Source organism: Mustela putorius, unplaced genomic scaffold (assembly GCF_011764305.1).
Source record: "Mustela putorius furo isolate JIRA1106 unplaced genomic scaffold, ASM1176430v1.1 tig00000487_pilon_pilon_pilon, whole genome shotgun sequence".
In the NCBI taxonomy this organism is placed as follows: Eukaryota; Metazoa; Chordata; class Mammalia; order Carnivora; family Mustelidae; genus Mustela; species Mustela putorius.
Window position 1 is genome coordinate 4,313,786 of NW_025421399.1, and position 21,305 is coordinate 4,335,090.

A 21,305-nucleotide genomic window follows, 5' to 3' on the forward strand; every position below is an offset into this window, starting at 1 on the left:
CAGGTTTTTGTTTGTTTTGTTTTTAGATTTTATTTATTTGACAGACAGAGATCACAAGTAGGCAGAGAGGCAGGCAGAGAGAGAGGAGGAAGCAGGCTCCCTGTGGAGCAGAGAGCCCGACTCGGGGCTTGATCCCAGGACCCTTGGATCATGACCTGAGCCGAAGGCAGAGGCTTTAACCCACTGAGCCACTCAGGCACCCCGAAAATCAGGTTTTAATGGTAGCCTCTGGTTGAGAGAAATCATGGATGCGGGCAGGACAAGTCAGTATCACTCTGTACTTTTTTTTAAGATTTTTTAATTTATTTCACACACACAGAGAGATCACAAGTAGGCAGAGAGGGAGGCAGAGAGAGGGGTAAGCAGGCTCCCCGCTGAGCAGAGCACCCGATGTGGGGCTCGATCCCAAGACCCTGAGCTGAAGGCAGAGGCTTCACTCACTGAGCCACCCAAGCACCCCTGTGTATATGTTTTTAAAGCCAAATTCATATATATGCTTGGGCCCCAGCTCTCTTCAGAAGGATGAAAATATTTGGAAGAAGGGTTCTTTCAAAGGCCCCCCCAGGTGAAGCTGACAGACATGACCCCCCTGGTGGGTAAGTTCTGATCTGCCTTCACCCTCTAATTTCAGAAAGATGGAAGCTCTATAACCAGGTCTTTGTGGGCTAGCCTGGGCACTGCACTGCCTTAGACAGGAGAACTTTTCAAACTAGTTGTAGGACTATAACTTAGCAGGAGCTCAAGTACACAGTGTATGTGTGAAGCATATATACAGTGTAACTGAATACACAGAGCACCTTCTGGAGTCTTCCCTCGGAAGTAGGGGAGGGGAGGGGGCAGGAGGACAAAGAGAGGTTGGCTACTGTGTTGTTTAAGTGCCCAAGCCTTGCCGTTGTTCGTGACAACCCAAACTAGCCCCATGAGCCACCACCAGGGTCCCCAGAGTGGCTAGTAGCCTGCATTGGGAGTGAGACACACCCCACCCGGGGGCGGGGGATTAATGATATGCCACTTGACCCTCTTCATGCCCAATCCTTTTATATCAGAAACAACTCCAGTGCTATTTTCTCTCAGTGTTTTCACACAAATGACCTCATTTCATCCTCCCACTGTAGGCTAGGTGGCACTTCCTGTTTGGAAGGGGAGAAAATGGAAGCTGCCATTCTAGAACCTCCGCTGTGGGGGCCAAGCGCTGGTACCTTTTCTGGCCACAGCCCTGCCTCGAGGCAGGGGCCTGTGTCCTGGCCCAGCACCAAGGCCTGTCTCTTCTGGAGTAAGTTCCGTGAGCCAACTGCACTCCCGATTCCAGGGCCTGTCTGAGGTCCTCCAGAATCCCCCACATTCCTTGAAGCACAGAGAACACGGCCCCAAGTCCCTGCTCTCTCGGGACACTTCCCACACCCTGAGAAGCAAAAAGGCACTTCTAGTCTCTGCTTCCAGAAACAACACAGCAGTCCTCAGAGACGTTCTAGCCAATCCTCCAAAGGCCTCATTTCAGTTTTAATTACCGTGTTGTCCTGTTGGCGCTCTCCAGAGAAGCTGACAGGCATAGCCCCTGCTAGAATGTAGCTTTCCTCCCCATCAGGCCGGAGCATCTCCCACTGTTTGTTGGTTAAGCCTCCCTCTGCTTGGCCTGTAGGGCTCTGAACTCCCAGAACCATGTAGGACCCTGAACTCCAGAGGCCACCTGGTCTCACCAACTAGCCACTGCCCAGACCTCCTCTGCTGCCTTCCTGACCGAGTCACCAGGGTTCCCATGATGGTGGCTCATGGCCTCTGTCAACCATGTGACGGGAGGGTTGGGAGCGAGGAGAAAGAAGGGGCCAGCAGAGAAAGGTGGAAGTGTTGGGAGCTGCCCCAAATGTATGACATCCTTAAAATGAATCACCACTTTCCCTTCACTTCTTTTTCTCCTCCTCGAAGGACCTTCCTCTCTCTCATACCTCCCCTGCTCTTTGAGGTTATACTGAGAAAAATCCACAGAGGGGCCAGTGCAAGGTGTTAAGGCCCATGAGTCTGGCATAGCAGATGCCAGAGCCACTTAAGAAATGAAATGAGGTAATAGCCCAGAGAGGTAAAGTAACCTCCCTAGGGTCACACAGCAAGTTCATAGCAAAGCTCAGCTAGCACAGGTCTCCTTCCTCCTCTTGTGCAAGGCCCCGCATTGCCTCCCTGCAGTGGCTGGGGTACCAGAGGGGCACTCTTAGACCCACCTGGCCAGTCGAGGGACTTTCATTAAACCAACCAGGCTGAATTGACTTCCCTCCTTTTGAAAGGAGAAGCATTCACGCTGCTTGAAAATACCCGCTAATTTTCCTAGAGCATGTCCACAATTCCTGGAGGATGCCTGGGTGTCCCTAATGGAATAGCTTTCCCCTCCAGTGTGCTTAAACACAGAAGCAACATTTGTTGCTGGAAAATATCCATTAGGTTAATGAGTTTTTTCTTGCCCACGGAGATGAAGCACTTCCCAGCCGTGGACATGTTGCGGTATAAGCAAGAGCTACACAACCACCAACCCGTTCCGCCCACCCCTGCGGCGAGCCCCGGGAGAGGCTGGAGGGACTCATTCATTTCTCTGTCCACTTTTGGCCATTTCTTCCATTGCTGGCTCCTGGAGCCACTTGCCTTTCATTTCCAAAGTCTGCCCCCTCCACCCCGTGTTAGCACAAAAGCTGCTAGGGGGACGTCCCTTTTTGCACCTGCCTGGCTTATTCTTAGCACCAAAAGTTTTCCCTGGTTACTATGTCTTACTGAAGAAACAGATATGAGATGCTGTTTACCTACCTCCTTCCTGCTCTCCCGGATTATTGGATGAGATGCGGCAGCAAGAGCCCCCTCCTGGGAGGAGAGCAAACCAGCGTTGACTCCTGGCTGCCCTCTCCTAGCTGTGTGACCTTGGGTAAGCTGTTTGACCTCTCTGAGCCTGGTTCCACATCTGAAAAATGGGAATAATAGCACCTCCCTTTCAGGGCTGTGGTTAAGGAGTGGCAATGATTCCTATAAAGGACAGAGCACAGCGAGTGGCTAGCCCTTAGTCACACTCCTGAACAGCCCCCATGACACCCTGCAAAGGTGCCCCTGTGTTATTAAACTTTTAGAGGCCAGGCTGTGGAACTGAAGGTGGGTTATAGAGGGACTCTCGCTTTCTACTGTCTGCGCTTGCATTTTTTCCCAAATCCAGTCTGTGTGTGTGTGTGTGTCCAAAAGCTTATTATTAGTAACACATGAGTAGATTCTCATAAAAAATTCTAATAGCAGCGTGAGTTACTTTTATAATCAGAAAAAAATACAGATACCGCCTTGAAAAAATTTATCTGAATTACTCCCATTTTCCATCCTTCCGGTGTTTTTTGAGTCTTTGTGGGCCCTCCACCTGCCAGTGACAATGACCACTCCAGCCCTGCCTGTCGCTACCTGGCCACCCTCGCCCTGGCCATGCCCCCTCCACCCGGGCAAGCTGTGGGATTGTTTCCGCTCCCATCCAGCAGGCCTGGACTCGGGACTCGCCAGAACTGGAGGAAGGGGCTGCCCCCCTTCCCTCTGCCCATGCACCCTCACCCCTGCTGAGGCGGGAGCCCTCATCCTGGCCCTCCCTCTACCCTGCAGAGGACCCTGGAGGCTTCGGAAGACCCAGACCCCGTGCAGAGCCCCATTTCAGGTTAGTTCCTGTAGCCACACCCACACAGGAGCTTGTGGGAACCTTTGGGCTCCTGACCAGAGCTGGCTGCTTACTCTGCCTCTCTGATATTTCTTTCCTTCCTCTCCTCGCTGCTGGGCTCTAGTGGAGGTCGGTGGGCTCACAGCTCAGAAGGGCTCACGGGGACTCAAGATGGGCCTGGCCCTTCAAAGCTGCTAAGGTCTATCGGAGACGTGAGCTAGGCCTTTGTGGGCTAGCCTGGGCACCTGGCTGCGGTAGACAAGGGAAACTTCCAGCTGAGCTGTAGGTGGAGAATGCAGGTGCGGGAAAGGTTTTTCCTGGGCTCTGTGTGCACCTGCAATTCACTGAGCCATGCACAAGCTTTGTACAGATTCTAGGGCTCAGGTCGCTTTGGTGTGTCTGTTTTTGTTTGTTTCGGGAGTTGGATTGGGCTTTCCCCCAAGCCCTCTGCTCTCCTCGCTCCTGGTGACCAGCTGCCTCGCTGGAGTTGACAGTAACAACAGAAAAAAACAAAAACGGTGATGGCAAACATGTGTTAGCCTGGTTCATCTCATTTCAGCACTCTATCCACCAAATGAAATGTTGAATTTGCAATTCTAGCCATTGTTTCACCTGGGGGACCTGAGGCTCGGGGTGGCTAGGTAGCCTTCCCACAGTCCCTTACACTCAGCAGTGAAGCAGCCCCTTCCTCATCCGCGGCCTGGAGGACACTGCAGCCAGAGCATCACTGCCTCGAGGGGCCTCCTTTCCCCGAGCTGTGGGCCTCCGGCCTGGCTCTTCAACACTGTGCCTGATTTCAGGGGCTCAGCTCTGCCCCCTGTCCTTTAGGGACACCAGACTGGAGTGCTCTAATAAGGCTGCATGCAGTCGCCTCCTAGTGCCCGGGAATCCACAGACACATCCGCCCCTCCCCCGTCACCCACTGACCCTCAGGGAACCCATCTGAAGTCCTAAGAGAGCAGGGGGGCCGGGCAGGCTCCAGCTGCAGGGCCTGGGAACGTAGCAGCGGGGCTGAGCAATTACAGGGACAACTGACCGGCGACATGGAGCCTTCCTCCCGTCTGCCCCTCATTTGCTGCCCGGCGCCTGGCACACTGTGGGTATTTAATAATAATTAAATTCATAATGAATGTCAAAAAGGCCCGCCTGTGGTAAATGCATGCATCTTTGCACAATTCTTCCACAGCATCATGAGCAAGCCGGGAATAGTTAATAAGGGACAACTGTGAATGTGGGAAAATCTGATCGCAAAGACGTTTACTCTTTCGTCCCCTCCCCAGACTTTTCAGTGAAAATGTGGGACCATTTCCCTTCCGTTGTCCTTGTAGCAGGATTTATAATGAAAAGAACTAGAACAAGAACCTCTCTGTGCTCCTCCATGTAGACTTGGGCACGCAATTGACACGTGTCTCCGTCCATGAGCGCCGGCTCAGAACCGGCGGTGGGAAGTTTTCTCCTCCGACACAGGCCGTCAGTATCCCTTACAGGAAAGTTGTCTTCTCCAGACCCGGAGGCAAAGCCCTGGCAGCCATTTCGGGAATGTGTCCTACGAGACAAGCTGGGCCAGAGCATGGAGACTGCTTGCTTCTTGATGTTCCGCAGCCACTGGGCATGCGGGACACTGCAGTCCCGCCTCCCCTTAGACGACCCACTCTGGGCAGCCTTCCCTGGAGGAAGCCCAGCGCCTGGGCTGGGGTCACGGGGCTTGGAGGGAAATCTGCAGGGGTTTGTGATGGCTTAGGTAACTGGGTGACAACAGATGGCTTGGGACCCTCAGGGACAAGGTGCAAAGAGCCCAAACAAGAAGCATGTCGCCTAATGCCCCCATGGGACTGGCACTGGGGAGCCCCCAGCCTATGGTGGTGTCTTGTGCAAGTGTGGGCCCAGCCTGGCCAGATCATTCCAAGTTCTCAAGATAAATCAGAAATTGTACTTCAGAGGCTCCTGGCTGGCTCAGTCTGTAGAGCGTGGGACAGGGTTGGGAGTTCGAGCTCCACAATGGGTATGGAGATTACTTTAAAATAAAATCTTTAAGGGGCACCTGGGTGGCTTAATGGGTTAAGCCTCTGCCTTCAGCTCAGGTCATGAGCTCAGGGTCCTGGGATCGAGCCCTGCATCGGGCTCTCTGCTCAGCAGGGAGCCTGCTTCCCCTTCTCTCTCTGCCTGTTCTCTGCCTACTTGTGATCTCTCTCTGTCAAATAAATAAATAAAATCTTTAAAAGAAAAAAAAATAATAAAATAACATCTTTTAAAAAAAAGATCCATTCTCTTAGCAACTTAAAAAAATAAATTGTACTTAGATTAAATTTCCAAGTATGGGTTACTAATTTAGAAGCTTTAAAACTCTGCCATATAACTCACAGACTGTTTGGTTTAAACTGTGTCTGGAGGAATTCAAGCTAGACAGCAGGAAGAACTTCCTGAGGTGGGGATTTTGAGACCTTAGTGGAAGGACGTATGGTCCTGGTCCTGCCGCTGCTGGTCTACAGTCGGGGTGACAACCAGGAGTCCCTTATGGAAAATCATCCCAGTGGAGTGACAGTTATATTTACTCAAAGAGCTGAGGCTGAGACCCGCTCGGTGTCAGCTTTGGGCTTTTTGGTGCCATCCTTCTGGAAGTGAGAAGCAGGGACTGACAGTCCCCTTAGGGAGGTTCAAAGCACCTAAGCCCATGACCCTTGGCCAATGATTTTTGACTGATGTATACTCTGAGTCCTCTCTGTGGCCTATGACATGGCTGGCTCTGGACAGCTCTGGGCCCCTCTTCCTGAAGGCCTTATATGTGGCTCTTTCAGGCTTCCATTCGTCTGATGCCTCTTGGTGGCCATCTTCCAACTGGGGCTTTTTTATCAAAATTCCCAGCCATGATGTCTAAATAATTTATACCTTAAGGTGTGAAAAGGTTCAGCAGTTCCAACTGAATGTCTTCTACGTGCTTTGGAAACCCTCAATCCTGGTCCTTAGGACGCTGAATCCAGCTAGAGAAGAAACACACACGCAGTGGCTTTATAAGTCCATTTTATAGGTGCAGTGAAGGTGTTATGTTGAGGCATCTTGACACTTTAAAAAATAATTTATTTATTTTAGAGAGAGTGTGCGTGTGTGAGTGCGTGGGGAGGCACAGAGGGAGAGGAAGAGAGAGAATCCTCCCGCAGACTCCCTATGGAGAGCAGAGCCCGACAGAGGGCTAGATCTCATGACCCTGAGATCATAGCCTGAGCTGCAATCAAGAAACTTGACCTTCTCTTTAAAGAGAGGATGCCTAGGGGCGCTTGGGTGGCTCAGTTGGTTGGGGAAGTGCCCTCAGCTCCGGTCATGATCCCGGGTCCCCAGGATGGAGTCCCGCCTCAGGCTCCCAGCTCCATGGGGAGTCTGCTTCTCCCTCTGACCTTCTCCCCTCTCATGCTGTCTCTCTCTCTCTCTCTCTCAACTAACTAACTAACTAAATAAATAAATCTTTTTAAAAAGTGAGAGAGAGAGAAGATGCCCAGAACAGGTGTTACCTAAAGGCCTCTCTCCAGCATTAGTTGTGTCCTCTGTCATGACTCGGGGATTTTCCCTGAGAACAGGATGGGAACGTGGCCCAGAGATGAGGCTGAGGTTGGGGATGGATCCCCACCAGGAATGTCACGCTAGGCTAGGACAGTTCCCCAGAATCATCAGGAAACGGTGGTCCCTCCACAGCTGGTTCACTCTTGAGAAGCCCCGTAGTGTTCACTCTTGAGACTCAGGGTCGGGGCGGCCTGGATGTGGTCCCACCATGCCAGGTTTGATTATGGGTGCTGAGGGAATGTCCCAACCAGCCCGCCCCCAGGGCTTCTCCACGGCTTCGCGGCTTTAATCTGAGTCTCTCATTAAAATCTCTCTCACCTCTGCAGCTCATAAGAACGCTGCAAGGTTCATGGACTCAGCCACTATTGCCACTGTATGTGACCTTGACCTACCCCCTGCTATCTTTAGGAACGGCCCCCCTTCTTGAACCGTACAAACCCATGGGAAGGAGAACTCAGCCATCGCTTCTGGGAAACAACTTCTCCCACAGTTTCTCCAACATGGAAGTGAGGTTTCACGCCCACACTCTAGAACCAAGTGCCTTGGTTCAAATCCCAGCCCTGCCGTGTCCTAGCTGTGTGAATGTGGGCAGGTTGCTCAGCCTGTCTGTGCCTGAGTTTCTGCATTTGTAGAATTGGTGTAAAAATCATACTACCCACCTCCTGCGGTTGGGAAGAGAATGAAATGAACTCAGTCTTGTCATGTGCTTAGAAAAGAGGCTTGCCGGGCACCTGGGTGGTTCAGTAGGTTGAGCCTCTGCCTTCGGCTCAGATCATGATCTCGCGGTCCTGGGATCGAGCCCCGCATCGGGCTCTGCTCAGCGGGGAGCCGGCTTCCCCCATTCTCTCTGCCTGCCTCTCTGCCTACTTGTGATCTCTCTTTCTCTCTCTGTCAAATAAATAAATAAAAATAAAATAAAATAGGGGCGCCTGGGTGGCTCAGTGGGTTGGGCCGCTGCCCTGGGCTCGGGTCATGATCTCAGGGTCCTGGGATTGAGCCCCGCATCGGGCTCTCTGCTCTGCAGGGAGACTGCTTCCCTCTCTCTCTCTCTCTCTCTGCCTGCCTCTCTGCCTACTTGTGATCTCTGTCTGTCAAATAAATAAATAAAATCTTAAAAAATAAAATAAAGAGGCTTGCCGGCCCCAAGTGGTAGCTGAGTGTTTGCATTGAAAAGACATGATCCTTAAGTACATTCTGGATTTCAGAAGCCCTCTTTTTGCATTTCACAACTAAGCCCTCTCTCCCTTGAAATCCGACCAGAGCCCATCTGCAGGCAGAGGAGAGAGGGCAGCCCCCAGCCCACCGTGGGGACACTGGCACAGAGCCTCCTGCCCTGTGCCCCATCAGGTGCTCGAAGTCTGGAATCTCCAAAGCCCATTCAGATATGAGTGTAGGGTTTAAGTCACCTGTGACTCTGAAGGCTCCTTTGCTCAGTTCATCCTCCCTTAGCAGGGCTCATGGGAGTGGAGGAGGGCGTAGGAGCTCCCCAGTATCGGACAGTGATGGGCTGCCTTCCCAGCCTCCTCCCCTCTCCTCTTTGCCTGTTCGTCCATCACTTCCCATTCGAAAGCAAAAACAGACCAATAACCCAGTGCCCAGAGCAGGGGGAGAAAGGCCCCAGAACTCCATGACTTCACAGACCTGGCCCTTCTCCTAGGGCGACTGTGATGTCATTCCCGCCCTCCCTAGGGCCATCCCACTCTTAGGCAGGTGTGTCCCCACTACCTCCCTGCAGCCCCCATCCAGCCCATCTCTGCCAGTAGGGGCTGCTCCTGCCCGTTTGGAATCTGGATGACAACCAGGAGTCACTTATGGAAAATCATCCCAATGAAGTGACAGCACGTCCACTGCAAAGCGCTGAGGTGGGGAACTGCCATCATCTCGGTGGCCAAGGCCGGCTCTTGGACAACCAGCTCCCGGCAGGAATCAGCTGCGAGAGGCCTCCCTGTTTCCCTAGGTAATGTTGCTGCCCCTCTCTGGGCAGGGCTGGGGGCTGGCGATGGATGCCACACCTGACTCTCCCCCTCCCCCTCTGCATCTTCCGTCTTCCTAACTGCTTGGAATTCGGAGCTGAATCAGATGGAGGCTTACCTGCCGCAGAGGGAGATCGGCAGACATCGGCACAAGCTGTGGGCAGGTTGTCCTGAGAAAACTTGCCATATTGTATGTGGGCGAATTTAGTTTTGACTCCTGCACGCACAGTTAGCGCCTCTCATCCCACGATCCCTTGCTTTTTCTTTCCCTTCTCTCTCCTTGTCGCTTGTGTTGGACATGTGATAGGAATGCAGAAATTCATGTTTGTGGATTTGTTTGCTCATGCAGTGACCGTTTCTCAAGTGCCCGCAGTGGGCCAGAACGAGAAGCCCAGAGAGGTGGGGTTTCTCTACCCCTTCATTTGGTTTCCACCGTCACAGGTGATTTGGGAGGGTCAAACCTCTCCCTGCCTGTGCCCCCCGCACCCACCCCGTTCAGTGATGTTAGGTCTGCTCCCGTGCAATGCCAGTGGCAGGAAATGTTTGGAAAAATTTCCAGGTAGCAGTTTGGCAGGATGTAGAGAGAAGCTTTAAAATAATAGTCTCCAAGGGCGCCTGACTGGCTCAGGCGGTGGCGCATGGGTTCCTTAATCTCAGAGTCATGAGTTCAAGCCTCATGTTGAGCATGGAGCCTATTCAAAAAAAAAAAGAAAGAAAAGAAAGAAAATAAAAGTATATATCACCATTCTTTGACCTCAGAGTTTCACTTTTGGAATCTGTCCTAAGGAAATAATTAGGAACATGAATAGGATGTATTTAGTAAGAAGTTCACCAAAGTGGTGTTAGTATAGGAAATCTCGGAAGCAGGCCATGTGTCCGACCTCAGGGAAATGGTTATGTAGAACGGTGGGTAGCCATTGGAAATTGTCTATGGAAATTTACATGACTTGAGAAAACACTTTAGACATAGTAGAAGAACATGGTACAAATTCTGTGTTTAGTATAATCTTAACTATGTCTAAAAATGCATATGAAGATCCAAAAAGGACATGTGGGCGGCGGGGGTGGGGGTGGGCGGGAGGGCACTGCCTGGCTGGCTCAGTCTGTAGAGCATGCAACTTCTGATCTCAGGGTCATGAGTTCGAGCCCCACATCGAGTGTGGAGTCGACTTAAAAAAACTGAAAACAACAACAACAAAGGGCCATACATGAAAATATTAATAGCGATATCTCAAGTGGTAGGATTATAGGTAAGTACTTCTGTATGTTTTACTTGATTACATAAGCAGAGACTGCTTTTATAGTCAGAAAAATATTGTTTGAAACTAAATTGTATCTATGTATAATTATACGTGAATATACAGAGAATGACGGGGAGAAATCAAATGATGACAATATTTATAACTGGTGGATTCAGGAGGGTACCTAGGAGCTGACTGTATTATTTGTACAGCCTGCCTGGGAGTTAAAATTTTTCAAAGTAAAATAATGAGGGGAAGGCGGGAGTATCAGGCCACCCCTGAGCTCTCGTTTGGAATAGAACCAGTGGGATTTGTTATGGAAAAATACAGTCCTTAATGTTGGGGGGGGGGCAGTGATATTGGGATTTGGTAGTGTTAGGAAGGAGGAAGGAAGCAATGTCTATCCCCTGGGTGGGGCTGGGGACGGTCAAGGTGCTATGCTAGGCTGACCCGAACGCCAAGTGCTCGTTTAGCTCTGTTCTGCTCCAGCCGGAGCTCTCGCTGTGCATGTGTCCCTGCCCCTTTCCTGGGCAGTGTGGCTACGTCCAAGCCCCCTCCAACTCCGTGCCTGGAATTCCATTCTGCCACCTCTCCCACCATTTGGGAGGCTTCCTTCACTTTTATTTTTCCCCTTCTCCTATTTCTGTCTTCTCCTCCTCTCCTGACCCCTTCCTCAATGTCAGCATGTAGGAGGTTTAAATGATTCCTGTCTTTAAAACAAAACAAATGCCCCCTTTGGTCAACCATCCTAGCTCGCTCCTTCTCTTCCAGCCAGATTGTTTCTTAAAACATCTCTGACACTCTTGCCACCTCCGTGATCTCCGAGCGTGCCTGCCCTCCTCCGCTGAATCCAGGCTGTACTCTGCATTCTTAGAGAAGTCTCTGGGCCTGACCTGACCACCAAGGCACCTCCAGGGGCGGGGCGGGGGTGGGGTTGTTGCATAAGCCACACGAGTCTTTGGCTCTGTCCCTGTAGATAATTTTGCCATTGTTGAAACCTAAAGGAGAAGTAAGATGCTCTTAGGTATTCAGAGGAGAGACACGATTTTGTTTCATCTCAGGACAGCTTTTAGAGGTGGGGTTATAGCCCCACATTACAAACAAATAAACTGAAGCTCAGAATGGTTAAGTCACTTGCCCAAGATTACACAGCCCATAAATGGCAGAATCAAAATCCGAACCCAGACCTTTCACCTTCAAAGCCTGTGTTCTTTTCACTACCCTATCCACCATTGATCTTTTAATTTCCAAGATTTTACACTTCCTCTATTCATGGTGTCTGCCTCCTGTCCCTGGTAAAAGGTGAGCACCGTTCAGAAGCTCCTCCGATGTGGGCTCGCTCCAAATCCACTTAATTTTGCTTTGTCACGCCTGCCCGCTTCCCCTGCCCGAAGACCGGGAAGTAGGTCCCGGCTCAGCAGGGACCACATGCTCTGGCTGCTGAGAGCCAGCCTCTGGTTTCAGGCCTGGGCAAGGGCCAGACCCCAGCGCGGCACCACCTTCTGCGGGCCCTGCTCGGGTTTCCCATCCCCGGCCCTGCCAAGTTATCACGAACCTTCACATCGCTGAGTTCTGCATTCTAGAACTCACCGTCACTGTGGCTGCTGCGTGAGTCGATGTTTAAAGAAAGGAACATCGAGCATTAGCAGAGAAACTGGTGGTCTGGGGAGAAGCTGATCTGCATTCTTGTGCAGATGTGTGGTGCATGCGCCTGGCAGGTTGTTGAAGGGCTTTGCTCTCTCATCACGAGCCCCTTTACGGAAAGGGTACAAGCCGTAGGTACCTGTCACTTCACTGTCCCCTCCTTTCCATGACAGAACTCCCTTCAGAAATGATCATGAGGGGCACCTGGGTGGCTCAGTGGGTTAAAGCCTCTGCCTTCAGCTCAGGTCATGATCCCAGGGTCCTGGGATCGAGCCCCGCATTGGGCTCTCTGCTCAGCAGGGAGCCTGCTTCCTCCTCTCTCTCTGCCTGCCTCTCTGCCTGCTTGTGATCTCTCTCTGTCAAATAAATAAATAAAAATCTTAAAAAAAATAAATGATCATGAAATGATCATAATGATAGCCAAAAAGGAAATAGAAGTAACAAAATGTTTCTCTTATTGAATGCTACGCATAGAAATATGCCACAATGTAAAAAAAAAAAAAGTAAATTTTAAAGTACAAAACAGGAAAAAAGCTCAACTTATTTTTTTTTCTTAAAGATTTTATTTATTTAACAGAAAAAGAGAGAAAGTACACAAGCAGGGGGAGTGTACACAAGAAGTACACAAGCAGGCAGAGGGAGAAGCAGGCTTCCCACTAAGTAGGGAGCCTGACATAGGGCTCCATCCCAGGACCCCAGGATCATGACCTGAACCAAAGGCAGACGCTTTACTGACTGAGCCACTCAGGGGCCCTCTTGCTAGTTTTTATATCCACTGAATTTTGATCACTGGTTGAAGCCTGATGTAATTTATGTAAATCACTGTTCACTTACTTTTAAAAAAAGTGAAACATCTGCGGGAGTTGCCTATAATCTAGCAACCACTAAGCCCTACAGGGATCTACCACTTTATTGCTTAAATTTTTTTAAATTTTAAACACTATCCCTCAACCATTTAAAAAGACGTTTTCAAGGGCGCCTGGGTGGCTTAGTGGGTTAAAGCCTCAGCCTCTGGGTCCTGGGATCGAGCCCCACATCGGGCTCTCTGCTCAGCAAGGAGCCTGCTTCCCTTCCTCTCTCTCTGCCTGCCTCTCTGCCTACTTGTGATCTCTGTCTGTCAAATAAATACATTAAAAAAAAAAAAAAAAAAAAAGACGTTTCTAGGGCTCCTGGGTGGCTCAGCCGGTTAGGCATCTGACTCTTGGTTTCAGCTCAGGTTGTGATCTCAGGGTGGTGAGATTGAGCCCTGCATTGGGCTCTGTGCCCAGTGGGGAGTCTGCTTGAGATTCTCTCTCTCCTCCTGCCCCTCCCCTCCCCCCTCTCTAGTAAATAAATCTTAAAAAAATAAAAATAAAAAATAAGCTTCTGGTTGAAAAATATTATTCAAACTTAGTCAACTATATCACATGTGAGTAAAAATTATACTTACCAAGCAAAAATAGTACCCTTAGCAGTTCACACTCTGTGTCACTGTTCTAAACTTCAAACACAAATAAAAACTCCCAAGTGGCCACACGGAATGACCGAAGTAACTCAGCTTCCTGGTGCCCCCGTACTACCAATGTTCACACTTACAACCTAATTCCTGAACATGGAAACATGTGGTCTCAGGGAGGCAGGAGCTGCAAACAGTGTCCAAAGCCAGCGCACGATTCGGAACTGCTGAGAATTTTCTCTTGAAACGACCGTGTGTGGCCAACTCCACAGCCCTAGGGGCTGGCTGTGCACTAGGAGCTCTCCAAGTGACTTTGATGGAGAAAACTAGGTTTACGAAAGGATATGTTTTCTCAAAGTCTAATGTGAACCTTACCTACGTGTTATCCATGCTCAGTGGCAGTGATGCCGATTGTTTATAACATAGACTAAAGAAGCGTTTTTCAAGGACAAGTGTTTTATCACTGATGTTGTTTAGGATTGCTGGCACGTGATGCCTGTAAAACCAGGCTGGCTTTTCGTCAATTTTATTATTAATTTCAGACACTGTACAGTCCGCCCCTTTATTGTCCTGCCATGTGGCAGCCGCTTTCTCCACCTTTGTCCTTGGTCCCCACATCATACTCCAGCCCCTTGTCCTGGTGGAGCTGAAGGGAGCTGGTAGAACGTTGCTGGCAGTCCTCCTAAGGCAATGCCTTGTCCATTTAGGGGAGATGATCCACTTGCTGGATCCTTGACCTTTCTCCTGAACAGGAAGGAACCACTCTGGGTTTGAGGGTCACCTCCCAGCACTCCCAGTGTATCCATATCTTAAAATGTGTGGGTTTGGGTTTGGGGGTTTCTTTTTAGAGATTTATTTATTTATCTTAGAGAGAGAGAGTGAGCACAAGCAGAAGGGGTAGAGGGAGAGAGAATTGCAAGCAGACTCCCCACCGAGTGCGGAGCCTGACATGGGGCTCAATCTCACGACCTGGAGATCATGACCTGAGCCAAAACCAAGAGTCAGTCAGTCAAATGACCGTGGCACCCAGGCACCCTTCAAAATGTTTTCTGGTGGAACTTTTGCTCTGTTATATTTACTGCCTTAAGAAGAAAAGCAGTAGATAAGCAAGAACATGTTAGGTTTGAGAAGGTTGAAGTGAGCAGTTGGTTTGAAATAAATTCTTGCAGGTTTTTCTTAGGAGGAATAATCTCTCCAGCCATTTGCCCACAAATGACTCTAAATTCAGGAAGAGGCTTCCATTTGTTGTTAATACTTTGTATTGTTGGTTTGTTTCTTTCAATGATCATCAGTGATCCCTAGAACATTGAAAAGGGGTGTGTTTGATCTAAATGATGCATGAATTCTTCTTTTCAGAGAGTAGTTGATACTGTGGGTTTTAATTTAACTTAAAAAGAAAAAAAAAACTTTTCTTGGGCAGTTGCCCAAGTGATCCCATCAGCGGTTCAGCTGAAACTGTGCCTTCTGGTGGTGCCTCAGTCCCCAGACTTTTGCTTGCTGACAGCCACCGGCTGGAGACTGGTGAGCCCGTGGGCGGGCTGATGGAAAGTCATCAGTTCTCCGGAAAATGGAAGCCTGCTTTCTGAGACTGTGCGCAGCGAACAGCGCTCCCTGCTCTGGAAGGCTAATTCCTGCTCTTCCTTTGCTGTTGACTCGCCTGTGTCTTTGGGCAACTTGCTTAGCTTCTCTGTTGCCTTATCTGCAGAGGACAGTACCCTTCTTACCGGACAGAAAGTGGGCCTTGAGCCCAAGACCTTTTTGAATTTTTCTCCTCTTAGAAGGACCTCTGATCCTGTAAGCTATTTAACAACCTCGGGTTAATAATTGGGAAAAGGAAAGGGAACACTTCTGTTTAGATAAGTAAGCCTGTTTTTGTCCTCTGACTGGAAGCGTGACTAGGGAAGGAACTGCCAAGTTACAGACCTCTCTGGGCAAGGTTACTGTGTCCAGGAGCCCAACACTGGCATTTGACAACTGCCTGCGGTGGCATGTCCTGAGAATTGTCCCTCCAAAGAGGCCTTTCCATTGCCTCGGGACACTGGGCATCCCCTGCCTTCAGCCCCCCGCCCCATCTGTTCCTCTCTCCTCCTTCCACAGCCCTCCTGCTCCCGAGGCTTTACGCCGCTGCTACCTTTTCAGGTGAGCAGGTCCTGGCCAGGGCCTCTTCCCGCCTGCATTATGTAACCTGCCACTGCTTCTGGTCCAACGATCACCCTGCAGAGGCGGTCAAAGGTGGGCACACAGCCAGAGCCTGTTCACTTACCCCCCCCCCCCGCCACAGAACTCAAAGGCGGTGCAGGAATTCAGACTCTGCGAGAATTAGCGGCTCCACCACCAGCCCCAGAGCCAAACCTGCAGGACGCAGGCTCTTCGTTCTTTGCTCATTTCCAGCCAACAGGACTGTCCCAGAGCTTGGGGGCTGCTCTGGCTCCTCGGAGGACTCCTGACCTTGGCTCAGGGCCTTTCTAGCCGGTGCTTGGCCTTAAGTCTCTCTAATCTGGCTTCTCCAAAACGTCTTGTCTCTCAACCATCACCCTCTTGACCAGTGGTGCCCCTTTGCCTGATAACGACCTGTCATCACCCTCTCCAGCCTAGACGAAGGACTTTGTTGCTCCAAGCCTGCCCTCCCTTCGAGTCTTAACCCCAGGTCAGCTCCCCAGAGCCTTCTCCAGCCTTCGATACCCGCCTCTCCTTTCCCACATTCTCCACAGCCTCTGTCTCTTGCACCTGTTCCATGCTTAGCTCACAGAATCACAGACTCTTGGGGCACAGTCTGCCTTCTCTCTTCTGACTTGTGGTCTTAGACTGTATTTATCTCTCTGTCTTCCCTCCCGGATCTGAGAGAGCTGGGAGCACATCGTCCATCCCTTGGTCCAACCCGGAGCCCCCGCACGTGGTAGGCAGCATGTTGAGAATGGAGTTGACTCCTTGGGGTCCCTTGGCTCCAAAACTATCCCTGTGTCATTCAGTACTTGTATATGTTCCTCCCCGGCCAGGCTGAAAACATTGAAGGGCAAAGACCACATCTGCTCCTTTTTCTGGGTCTCTGGTGGGGGCTGGTACGTTTCTGCCTCATAGTTTGCTCGCCGCCCTCGTCCCTGAGGTCCCCTCAGCGGCTCAGCCGGTGGGTTTGCTCTGTCCTGTTTACACCATCCTCCCCCAGCCTGGCCTGCTCTGCCGCCTGTAGGTATCGTGGGACTACCCGCGGGAATGGAGGGCCTACATGCACACACACACACACACACACACACACACACAGCATCACTAATGCACCCGTGCACAGCACACAGCTCACGCGCCCGAATCAGCCCCGAAGTGTGCCTCCCTGGTGTGGTGATTGACCAGCCTCTCCCTTAGGAGCCCACTCCTCTCTCTGTCTGTTAATAATAGATGCTTCCTCTAACCTCAGCTCGGCTGCTCTGATTTAAAAGTGATCCTAACGGAAGAGATTAAAGGGTGGGTCTGGATGTGTGCCTTTTCAGCACAAAGCATTGCTTCTTAATTAACAGGATCCTATCCTTCAATTGGGAAAAGGTCCTCCCCCCTCCCATCATGAGCGTCCCGCTTCCGGACAGCTCCCAAGGCAGGCTGTTGCTCTGAGCTAAGCCCAGGTGTGATCCTTGAACACCCAGGAGGCTTCGAGAACCACCTCTGCCATCTGGGCACATGCGGGCCTGGGGTTGGGTAGCAGAGTGAGACATGCAGAGGGGTGACTCCCACTCTCTTCTTCCCACCCAGGAGAGGAGGGCTCTTCCATCCACATCGCCCTTCGAGGTGTAAAAAGAGCCTCTGTCGGGGCGCCTGGGTGGCTCAGTGGGTTAAAGCCTCTGCCTTCGGCTCAGGTCATGATCCAAGGGTCCTGGGATCAAGCCCCGAGTCGGGCTCTCTGCTCGGCAAGGAGCCTGCTTCCTCCTCTCTCTCTCTCTGCCTGCCTCTCTGCCTACTTGTGATCTCTGTCTGTCAAATAAATAAATAAAATCTTTAAAAAAAAAAAAAAAAAGAGCCTCTGTCTTCCGCAAGTGCCCACCCCTATTGCTTCTGTAACTTAGTGCCTTAAGCCAACACTAATGTTGGCTTAAGGAGGTTCTTGGGGGGGGGTGTCAAAAGTCTGACACAGGTGTCCCCGGGTTACCATCAAGGTGTCGGCAAGGGCAGCCCTCCTTTCTGGACGGTGTGGGGGTGAATCTGCTTTCCTGCCTTTTTCCAGGAGCCGTCTGCATCTTTTGGCTCACGGCCCCGTTGGTCTTCAAAGCCATTGCTGACCAGCTACATCTTTCTCATGTCCCACCACTCTGATACCAACCTTCCTACCTCCATCTTCCACGTGGAAGGACCCTTGTAATTATGTTGGGCCCGCCCAGATAATCCGGGATCAGCACTCTATTTTAAACTCAGCTCCACAACCTGAATTCCATCTGCAATCCTACTTCCCTTTTGCCATGTGAAGTGACAGCTTCGTAGGTTCTGGGGATTAGGATACTGAACAGCTCTGAGAGGCCATTATTCTGTCTCCCACATTAACGAAATGCAAATGCATAGTTTTACTTAAGAGAAGATTGAATAATTAAACTTTTCAAACCAGACCTGGAACGAGTAGGATAAGTACCTAAATTAGGAAACAAATAATCTGAATCATATTTGATAATACCTTTGGTCACATTTCACTTTTTTTTTTTTTAACCAGGTTTTCCTAAATAAAATTGCATCCTGTTAGGGCATCTTATCTCATTTTGGGTTTTTTGTTTTTTGTTTTTTGTTTTTTTCACTTAAAATAAGCCTTGAGGGGCGCCTGGGTGGCTTAGTGGGTTAAAGCCTCTACCTTCAGCTCAGGTCATGATCTCAGGGTCTTGGGATCGAGCCCCGCATCGGGCTCTCTGCTCAGCGGGGAGCCTGCTTCCTCCTCTCTCTCTGTCTGCCTCTCTGCCTTGTGATCTCTGTCAAATAAATAAAATCTTTTTAAAAAAATAAGCCTTAAATCACTGGCTCGAGGTCTTTAGGCATTCTTGGTCCCTTGGATATTGCTTATAATTATGTCAACATGTCACGGCTCTCTGGAAAATGCCGTCCGAACAATAAGCCACAGGAACGAAAAAGAAGGTACAGAGCACTGTAATTGTAAATGGTCTTCTTCTTCGTTTCTAATTACTCTGCTCTTTCTCCTGAACTGAGGAATTGAAGGGTGACAGCTTCTAAATAGATAATCATGTGATGTGCCTTCATCCTGAGCCCCCAGGGACCCAGCGACAGAGCACGCACAGCTACTCCCAAAACGTCCCTGGGGCCACATGCGAGAAGAGCCTTGGATTTCATGCATGGCCTGCAGTGGGGACAGTTTGTCTTGACGTGTTCTCTCTGAGCATGTTTCAGATTCTCATGTCCTTATCTATCTCCAGTAAAAAGTGATCTGTCCTCTCAGTGAACTCACTTTCTCATGTTTTTGTCCATCATTGGTATAGCCTGAAGGAATCAGATGATTCCTCTGCTCCCTGATAGGAAGCACAGATTGAGTATTGTGATGGGGACTCAGAACAGTGAGTTCTAAAATCTATGAAATGGGCAAAGACAGCCTGTATACTACAGGTTGCTGTATTTATGGCAAAGACATTGAAGTATTTTCTGGGTAAACAGAACTGCATTTGACCTCCAGTGTCAAATGCATGGGTTTGATGCTGTGGAGAACAAGAGTTTTCTGCCTTAGTTGGGGTATCTTCAGTGCAATGTCCCCCTGACTTAGGCTTGTATCCTGGCTTCAGCACCAACCGGCTGTGTGACTTTCAGCAAGTTACTTCACCTCTCTGTGCCATAGAGAAGCTCTTTCTTTAAGGTCCCTTCCGAGCTTGAGAACCCAGGATTATATGAATCTGTCCTGGCCAAGCAGGGGCTTCCAGAAAAATGCCTGAAGAACAAGTCTGTTTTGAGGGGAGGGGAAGTAGGAACAAAAACAGGAGAGACCTTGATGCCAAAGATGACAAACTCAAGGTCATTCCTGGTTTGTCCAACACCCAGCCAACATAGGAGTTACACATCTCCCTTATTTTGGTCACTGGAGGTTTACAAAGGGGAGGGAGAACTTGAGTTCCTTCTCTGATCACAGGGGACCATTCTCTCCGTTGGGGTGTCAGAGGTACGTCTGTCACCCAAGGAGCTGGGGTGGCCCACATGAGAAAACACGCTGGCTGGCAGATTTGAAACAGACCGTGAGCTGTGAGCTTGGGAAGTGTTAGTGATTAATGTTGACCCATGTCCCCTCATCCCACCAAAACTCATCTCCCTGCCCCACACACTCATTCCTTCAGCAATTTCCTGGGTGCCTTCCTCGTGCCAGGGATGGGCCAGCTGCTGAAGCCACAATGGTGACAAAGGCAATATGGCTCTCCCATCCTCAGGGCATTAACATTCCAGCCCCAGAGCCAAGTAACCAGAGAATCACAGCACCGTGCAATAAGTGTTCATTAGGGCACATGTGAGGGCTTTGGCAGAGTCAGGGACAGCTGCTTAAAAGTGGTTCTAGGAGCACTTTGATAAAGCCTGGAGCTTGGGGAGAAGTTAGCCAGACAGAGGGGCGGGAAAGTGAGGGAGAGGGCAGGGAGACCCGGATGTGAGGAAGGGTGTAGCAGGTCGGGCAGCACCCACCATCTGACCAAGTGCGGTGAGTGGCTCTCGGTTCATGTTTTTTCATTCATCCAGTTGTGAAGGTATATTGAGCACCTACCCCATACCAAGCAACACACTAACAATTGAGTTATTTCCAGTATGCAGTGCGGGGGTGCCTGGGTGGCTCTGTGGGTTAAAGCCTCTGCCTTTGGTTCAGGTCATGATCCCAGGGTCCTGGGATAGAGCCCCGCATCGGGCTCTCTGCTCAGCAGGGAGCCTGGCTTCTCCCCTCTGTCTCTGCCTGCCCCTCTGCCTACTTGTGATCTCTCTGTCAAATAAATTTAAGAAATCTTTTTAAAAAATTAAAATAAAATTAAAAAAACAAATGCGGGCGTGCCTGGGTGGCTCAGTTGGTTAGGTATCTGCCTTGGGCTCAGGTCATGATCTTGGGGTCCTGGGATCAAGCCTCACATCAGGCTCTCTGCTCAGCGGAGAGTCTGCGGCTCCCTTTGCCCCTCCCCCGCTCTTGCGCCCTTGTGCACACGTTCTCCTCTCTTGCAAAAATAAATAAATTAATTTAAAAAAAAAAGAAATTTAGTTTTGAGCCTCTTTCGTGATGTTTTGAAAACGTCAGTATTAAGATACATCACTTGCCGTAAAACCACCTATTTTAAAGTTCACCTTTCTGCAGTCCAGTGGTTTATAGTATTCCTTTATTATTTTGATTCTGATGGTGATTCCTGAGACAAGGGGAGGACCCAGAAGCAGCTCAGATCACAGACAGGGATGGGACACTGGGTCACACTTCTCTTCCGCTCTCCTGCTCATTGACCAATGGGCATGCAGAGTCCCCCCCTTGGCTTCCACCCCCAGGCTAGCGGGCTTTCTCCTTCTCTAAGTAGAATTTAATTTCCTATTATGTTTCCAAGTGTTTTGTACTTCCTCCTTGCCAGCTTTTTCTCTTTCACATGGAAATCAAGTCACTCTCTCCTCTTCCTTCCTGGACTACCATTTCTGTTTCTGAACATAAATGTTGTCCAGGCCTTTCTGCTGGATAATGGACATTTTGCGTCTGGGCTTTTCCTGAAATATGTTCTTGGAGCCTAGAACCTAAATGCATGCCCCAGCTTCGATTTCCTGTCTTTCCCTGATCCAAATTTCTGATGGGTCTGTTTTAATTGATCCGTGTATTTGTAACCTGGATT

At 50.0% G+C, this 21,305-nt stretch overlaps 1 protein-coding gene and 1 long non-coding RNA gene across 28 annotated transcripts in view; one reads left to right on the plus strand and one right to left on the minus strand.

Annotated features, from left to right (window-relative positions):
• Positions 1–21,305, plus strand: part of MAPT (microtubule associated protein tau) — a 99,056-nt gene that overhangs the window by 19,138 nt on the left and 58,613 nt on the right. Inside the window, exon 1 of one of the 27 annotated variants that reach the window (XM_045080830.1) lies at positions 8,914–9,170. The exons of the other annotated variants lie outside the window; for them this stretch is intronic. The gene's annotated coding sequence lies outside the window, so the exon portion shown is untranslated. Of the gene's footprint in view, positions 1–8,913; positions 9,171–21,305 lie in introns of those variants that run through there. 27 annotated transcript variants of the gene reach the window in all.
• Positions 4,900–8,819, minus strand: LOC101679737. Its single transcript, XR_200831.3, has 3 exons — positions 8,620–8,819; positions 6,548–6,639; positions 4,900–5,219 (listed from the first exon to the last, which is right to left on the minus strand). It is a non-coding gene; the product is annotated as an uncharacterized LOC101679737 (long non-coding RNA).